An 8,399-nucleotide genomic window follows, 5' to 3' on the forward strand; every position below is an offset into this window, starting at 1 on the left:
TGCCCTTACAAGTGGAAAAACCAATTATTTCAGAGCAACCCACAAGCCACCACTCATCTTCTATCTCGTGGGTTGGAAAACCTCCACCGCCCTTATCAAAGGGACAAATGACTTCCCTTGACATATTTGATTCAGCTGCTGGAGAGGAACCAACAGAATCAGACTCTGAATCTTCAATTATTTCAATTGCATTGAATTTATCTTTAGCCATCAACTGAGACTCCTTGATAGGCACTAGAGCAGTCATTGGGGGAGCCTGTTTCAGGGATAATGGAACCCTTGCTCCATTCCCCAATGTAGCTTGCCCATGTGTAAGCACTGCGTGTAGGGCCATATTCTAGAAGCACAACGCTTGAAGGGAGTGCGCAGTGCCAAGAGGAAACATGCAGTGCCTGAAGGGGGTGTGCAGCACCAAGAGGAAACGCGCAGTGCCTAAAGGGAGTGCGCAACGCCAAGAGGAAACGTGCAGCGCCTGAAGGGAGTGCGCAACGCTAAGAGGAAACGTGCAGTGCCTCCACCTTGGATTGAATTGGCTTTGATGTTTGACTTGTGTTTGTTGTGGATGCAGGGGCGCATGGGATTTGGAGTTGAGCTGGGCCTTCAGCTCTTAATTTTTTAAATGAAATTTGTGATTTTTGATGCAGGGCACATGGAATTTTAGAGCTGGTATATCTGTTGCTCCTTCAATGTCTTTGTAACTCAAGCGCTCCGCTGAATTAAAAAGTGTAAGAATACACATCTGATAAGTTGAGACATTAAGTTAATGTTTTGACCCTTTCCAAAGGTTGCTTTTAGGTCTGCTGTTCCCATGTTTTTCTGCCATGTCAACCTACGACATGTATGAGTGCTAAGATAGTATGCCTTAACTTGTCACACACTAGCAAGATTTCTTTAGGCAAGTTGCACCTAGCACCAATTTGTGTTGGCCACGAACCTGTCATGAGAACTTGGACAGCCAGAGTAGGGCCTTCATTGCTTTCACTAGATGTAGCCAACATTGCAGTAGAACCTTGCATTGTGTCACGAGAAGTCTTCATATTTGTGAACATACCTTCTAATTTTCATGTGAACCGATAACTACATTATGTCTTCAATTTTACAATTAGGCTCTTCTCTACATCATCTAAACAATCTTGCCTGATAGAAGTCTCTTAGCCAAGTGCTGCTTGTAGTACTTCTCAGAGACATCCTTCTCTTGAATATATCGGAACAACATCATCACTTTATCCAAAACCACTTCAACATCTTCCTCATTGACCCCTTTGAGGCCTTTTCGAAGTTTGTCATCAAAAAATAAAGAAATAAACTCGGGTGACCTTGCATTCAAATTGATGAAATACTCAAAAGATGAATTTAAAGCATTCTAGAAGGTTTTATCATTGCTGAAAGCCTCACTTATAATCTTGCCGTACTTGTCCTTCTCATCAAGAAGGCATTGCACAAATTCCACTGGATCTTTCAGTTTCTTTGGGTCAGTGACTAACTATTTCCCTGTTTCGCGTAAATAGGTGGTCATTACATCTCAGATTGTAGGAAGTCCTGCAGGAACCCTATGAAACAGGTTGCACATGCGTCCTAGATCATCATACTTATCATTCACAAGCATGCTTACAAGCCCTGAATTCTTCATGTGCACCAACCTCTGCATATGATTTGCTATCATTTATCTCTCAACAAAAGCTGTAATTTTTACCTCTCTCTTTGAATCAAGATAGTGTGAAACCCTCTCTATCTCTTCATTTAGCCTTCTCTCAGCTTTCTGCAGATAGTCACCACAATCACAACATTCAATAAACTGTTGAGATTCAATAGAATAAAAAGTTGATGCTTCTTCCACAAAATGTTTCTCAAAATCGTCATGGTAAACATAAGGCCCCAAATATATTAGCATTTTAATGACATTGCACATTAAACCTCAATTGATGACTTCTCCAGTTCTTTCACAATGTACAAGTTCAAGAAGAGTATTCAATAAACTATCCTTAATTTTTTGTAGCACGAATTATAGGTGTTTTGTTGGAGTTTGTAACATATGTTCTATCTATATACATCAAATTTTCCCAAATCATCTGCAATGAATGGCATCATAGCCCATAACAATTGCCTCGCCCAAGATTCATACCTATAAATCTCCAAGTAATTCCTCTCTAGAACCATGAGACTAGTAGCTATAAACCTCTGCGCCATATGTTGAGATGAGGATTAGTAGCACGACAATAGACCTCAAATGCTAAGTTCTCTCCTTCTCTATCACAATCCAGTCACTGACATCTCCTAGCTTCCTCTAGATCATTCAATACATGAACAACTGCACAGGGAGATCGTTTAATTCATTCATTCATTCGGTCATATCTTCTGAACCAGGAGTCGGTTTTGGGAGTGTGATATACCGTTGGAAAGCTCTTTCCGAGCTTCTTCTGATGGACACACTTGTGACATGTTTTGTGCTAAAGATCATGTGAAAAACATCTTTGAAAACTAGAATAGTTAGAGACCACTTTGATCCCTAGTGATAGGCTGCGAAGACTGGAACTAACATTGGCCTTATTGGGGATGGTAGCTCCTTGGAGGTGTCAAGAACAACATAGACCAAGTGCCTCATACATTGGGAAATACGGTTAGCAAACTTGAACAACCTATACCAACCCAAAAACATACACATACTGCAACCTGTACATAAACAAATACCGAAAACTGAAATGCTGCCTCAGGCAGCTTATTTATGTACAAATCTACCCTACTTTGCTGCAAAATTAATAGATCAAGTGATGTTGTAATGCCAGATCAACCAATCAAGTAACTGTGACAAGGATAATGCTTGGAAGTGCTTGAACCAGGACACAACTGGAAATGCTGACAACGATACATGTACAAAATGATTCTGGCTGTGTAGAAGGCATTCTGGTTTGTTATTCAAACTGAAAAGTTTTTCCATGTACACTGCAACAGGATCAAAGAAACCAGACTCTGTTTGCTGCCCCAACTCCTTAATATATGCTTCCAGCTGCACATTATTAATGAAAACATCCAAGGGCAGCCTTACCTTTCCTTCCTTCTGCTGGAAAAGGTCCCCAAAGAATGGGACTTGACAATCTAGAAATTGGGACTGTACTTGGGTCTCCAATTCAGTTAGATCCTCTTCAATTTTGATGGCAAACTCTTGCAAAAAATTGAGCTTAACTTCATGGCTACATCGACAAAACTTCAAATAAGAAGAAAGAGATGAAGCAAAGTTCTTATCTACCTCATCATTTGTGCACATATCTTCCCATTCTCTAAAGCCTTGAATAGAGGGCACCTCTATTTTGAATTCTTCCTCTTTCTCCATCCATGTTTCAAGAAAGATACGCCAAAAATATGCAAATGACTTAATAGATCTGATAGGAAAACCTTTAATCCATCTTCTACATTTGCCTTGAAACGAATCAAAGAACAATCTAATGAAGACATCTTCCTTTTTTACTCTAAGATTTTTCACAAATGTTTTAAAATTTTCTATATGTTCAAGAGTCAAAGTCAGATCTTCCCCATTGAATTTAGGGCCATTACTCAAAATATATGCATCCTTCGGTAATTGATTAGGAAAACCAGGAAGATTAGAAAAATTGATACATGAATACCTTGAACAAATAGAAACAACATCTGAGTCCTTCATTTAGCCAGTGGAGCCACCATCAATACTTTTGAAACTCAATATTTCGAACAGTGGAGTCACCAGGTAGATGTTTCAGCCTTCATATATGTCTGACTGCTGTCCACCATCAGCAATTATATCTACAACTTGAATGATCTTTCCCGGAGAAGATCTGTCACCTCATCCCCGGCAGCGGCGCCAATATGTTAGCACTCAGAATGAACCTCAAGGATGAGAAGAGTCAATTCTGAGGTAACCACAAACCAAGCTTTCGATTTGGCATCTAGCCCTGCTAGACCAGAGAGGGATCTCTCTTTGACAACAAAACATGGCTGCAATGAGTGAATCTTAGGCTAGCTATGAAGTGCGGGAATTTGATTTTAAAGTTGTGGGTCGAAAACAACAAGAGAAGGGACCATTGGGCTATGGATTTTGAGGCTAGTTTCCGCCGAAAAACTTAGGGCAAAGTAAGTGCAATGTTCAGCTAGATAAAAGATGAAAATGCGAGAAGAATAGGGAAGAAAGCTCGCTGCCCTGTAGGCATCAATAAAGGGATGGATCTACAGTGGCAATGTTAGGAGAAAAAGTAACACGGGTTACTCAACAGAGCATCTAACAGAGGATGGATTCTACAGAGATTAGCACTACATTTACCAACAAAATCATCATGAAAGGAGCATCGTGTGTAGATGAATTCCTAACACATCTCTTATACAATGCTGTAGCACGGTAGAAAAAACAAAATATGTAAGTGAATTACAAGAAAAGTGGTGGGCTCCAGTATTGTAGCAATAATGCTACAACTCCTGGAGCTTCCTATCTCTAATTTTATCAACCCGGTAGTTTATACAACTTGGAAGCGACGGTGCTGTATGCACAAGTACTAGCTCTTGTCGCAGCTATCACTTGGTCAGCTGGCACAAGTCCGCTAGGGCTCAAGCCAACTTCTATATGCTCTCAGAAGAAGCTTGCTAAATGATGGACGAAGGCTATCTTAAAGGAAATTAATCTATTTTGCAAAAATGAACTGAAAGCCAACCAAAACATGGAAACCCTAGTAAACCCTAATCTGACTAGCTTAACCTCTAGGATGCAATGGGTGGAGTGCAAGTGTCTGGAAATGATGCCATTACTCCTAATGATGTAAAATGCATGAACTTAAACTACTCTATGAAAAATAACATTGTTTTTGTATTTTTGCTTAAGTGGATGGAGTGATTATGATTTTGTTTCTTATTAGGGTTTGGCTGTGCAGAGGTGGTGCGAAGGGAGAGAAAGCTTGGGAAAGGTCAGGAGGGCTAGGAGAGGTTCCAGGGGATCTCTAACATCATCCCAAAGAATTTCCACACGTTTAGATGCTCAGCAACCGAGTTTGCAGGCTTCTACAGGATGTCTGCAGGGGATCCTACAGGAAGTCTCGGGATTTCTACAGGAAGGTCTGTGGTTGGAGTTTTGGGTGATGGAGGAGTGGAGGAAGTGTATGGGTGAATAGGTAGGATGGAAATGAGGCTTGTGATGGCTTAGGAACAGAGAACTAAAGTGGAGAAAGAGTGCATGCATGGATCTATAATTAAAATAACTATGTGGCAGCTTGCATGAAAGCATAAGACTGCGTTTTTTTGGTGGTTGGTATAGCCCACACCCCAAATCTCTAAACAGAGATGGCAGTGAATGCACTATCAACCTTTTCTTGACTCTAATGAATTACAATCCTCCTCCTCTAATCTAAACAACTAAAAGCACGTAAACCATAAGCTAATCCTACTTCAATCACACAAAACAAATCAAATAAGCAAACTGGAAATTCTAAATGCATGTCAAAATAAAGGAAATAAAGTGCTGCAAGGAAACAAGTAACGATACAAGGAAGAGGAGGTCTATTGCTCTCAGGTTGGGCCCTAACCTGAGAGCTATAGCTCCCTTAAAAACTCAGAATTGAATCCAAAGCTGCCTGCCTTTATTGAATAATCATGAGTCTAACATCATGCCAAAATTGGCTTACAAAAAGACTAATTGGCTAACCAAATTGACTAACTAGCTAATCCCAAAAATGACTAACTGAAATGAGGTCTCAAGCCCTCTTATTTATACAATTTGAGGACCCAACAGTCCTCCTAAAATTTAGGGACTTGGCTACCCAAGACTGGTAGTTAACAGCAGTCCAACTTGACTTGCTTGGCTGCCCTTGTGCTCATTGATTTGGTGGCCTTTGAACTCCGAGCTGATGGTGGAGAATTCAAGGTAAGGGGCCATAAATGAGGGGGACACCTTCCTACAAATCCTCTAGCTTGTTCTCCCACGAATTTGGCTGCCAAGTGCTCATTAAGACCTTCAATTTTGTCTCCAAGTTGACCAAAAAGGCTACACAAAGCACCCATTAGACTTGTTGGCATAATGACTAACCAAATTCACTCTATTAACATAAAAATAATAAAAAACATGCAATAAACAAATGAGAATGGTGGACTAAGCCAAATTAGGAGGTTGAATGAGCCCAAATAATTGTACATTTTTGGGGCTCATCAAAAAGCATACTAAACATTAAATCACCATGATGGATCCTAGATCTAAAGGGTAGAAACTGCTCTTTAAAAATAATTTTCAGAAAAACTTTACACGGTCCCAAGCAGCCTCTCTTTGCTGCCAAAATCAAACTCGTACATCTTCCAAAATCACCCTATATATACCCTATTACATATTAATTATGATTTCCTAAACATAGGAATCAAATAATTAAAACAAATATCAAAATAAAATATTTGCTGTGGTCAAATAACATGAATTAAATTATAACTAAATAATCTAATTAAATCTCATCAAAACGAAACAATAGGTTTGCTGTCGATTTGCTGAAGGTGTCATCGCTGGAAATCTGGAACATTTTAACAGCTGTTGATTTCAAGCCTACAAACTCTGCCACCGGTTCCTAGAAATATTTCAAATAATGCCAGATCTCTTTCAAAAATTTGATTTGACTGCCAAAATTCCTTTAATTGCTCATGAAATCTCCTTATTATTGCCCCAAATCTCTTGCACCATAATTTAGATCATAACCCATACTACCTAATTGGTCCACTCAACTATTAATCGCTTTAAGGGAGATTTTCGCGTCTTTTAACCTTTGTTTGAACACGATCCAACTTTCATTGGATTATACACTAGACCAGGAAAATTTTAAAATGATTGGCCCTACGCGCAGTGCCAAAGGACTACGCGCAGCGCCCCTTGAGGATGGCTACACACGTAGCGCATAACATGTCCATCCAATTCCTGGATGAGCTTCAATTGATGGTCAGCATCCACAACCTCAACAGCCTTCTGGATAGCTCGTTAACCATACATTTGAATACTAAGTGTTCAAACATGGTGTTCTTCCCATTTGCTCCTGATCTGATTTGATAACAGACTTCATACAAGGATCACTATCACCCTTAACTTCATAGCCCCCTTTTCCAATTTACTCATCTAGCACAGAGCTTGCTTCTGATATGGACGCAGATCACACAATAGAGTAAAAGGTGAATCCATTTCCTCCAGATGACAACTCTCTAATGCACCGATAAGTTTGTCCAATTCTGAATCGGACAGATCCTCCTCTCCTTCATTCTCCTGCTCATTTGAACCTGTAGTTGATTTGCGATGCTTCAGGGAAGGCAAAAGTGGCATTGACACTCCCGAGTTATCCTTAAGATCCAATGAATGTTTCCGTGTGTAAAGATCCTCTGGGGTGAAATCGGCCTTCTGAAATGGTTCCTTGCCAAGCAATTGGAACAACGTTTGGAAGAGGGTTTATGGTACTATCCTCCGTTGATGAAGCAACCAACTTCAATGGAAGTCCAGTTAAGCTTTGAAAGATTGAATTGTTGATGTACAACCTGACTGCTAGTAGTATGCTATCCATCAAACCAAGGATTTCAGGTGCAGCTACACAATGACCCTGTATCTTCACTTTCTTCAAATTGACCAAAGGTATCAAGCATCGAGTCCACTCCACAGGAAGGCGACCTACCTCACCATACTATTTTGTGGAGAATCTCACAATCTCTAAAGACGCAGCAGCAGCTCTTCCTCTTCCCCAGTGCTTGGTGACAGAATTGCAAGGCATGGGAAAAGAGAATGTGACAACTTCTCCCCGTTTTAGTCTCCTACCCTTACAAGTGAAAAAACCAATTATTTCAGAGAAACCCACAAGCCACCACTCATCTTCTATCTCATGGGTTGGAAAAAATCCACCGCCCTTATCAAAGGGACAAATGACTTCCCTTGACATAGTTGATTCAGATGCTGGAGAGGAACCAACATAATCAGACTTTGAATCTTCAATTATTTCAATTGCATTGAATTTATCTTTGGCCTTCAACTGAGACTCCCTGATAGACACTAGAGCAGTCATTGGGGAAGCCTGTTTCAGGGATAATGGAACCCTTGCTCCATTCCCCAATGTAGCTTGCCCATGTGTAAGCGCTGTGCATAGGGCCATATTCTAGAAGCACAATTCCTGAAGGGAGTGCGTAGTGCCAAGAGGAAATGTGCACTACTTGAAGGGAGTGCGCAGCGCCAAGAGGAAATGTGCAGTGCCTGAAGGGAGTATACAGCGCTAAGAGGAAACACGCAACACCTGAAGGGAGTGCGCAATGCCAAGAGGAAACACGCAGCGCTTGAAGGGAGTGCGCATCACCAAGAGGAAACGTGCAGCGCCTCCACCTTAGATTGACTTGGCTTTGATGTTTGACTTGTGTTTGTTGTGGATGCAGGGGCACATGGG

General features: G+C 40.7%; 1 pseudogene; it reads right to left on the reverse strand.

The window, feature by feature from the left end:
- Nucleotides 1–607: 607 nt before the first annotated feature.
- Nucleotides 608–2,078, reverse strand: LOC149219480 (cullin-3A pseudogene; annotated as a pseudogene).
- Between the last annotated feature and the right edge of the window lie 6,321 nt (nucleotides 2,079–8,399).

The sequence above is a fragment of the Pinus tabuliformis genome, chromosome Q (assembly GCF_031772625.1).
Source record: "Pinus tabuliformis cultivar Carrire ecotype Pingquan chromosome Q, CPIR1, whole genome shotgun sequence".
Lineage (NCBI taxonomy): Eukaryota > Viridiplantae > Streptophyta > Pinopsida > Pinales > Pinaceae > Pinus > Pinus tabuliformis.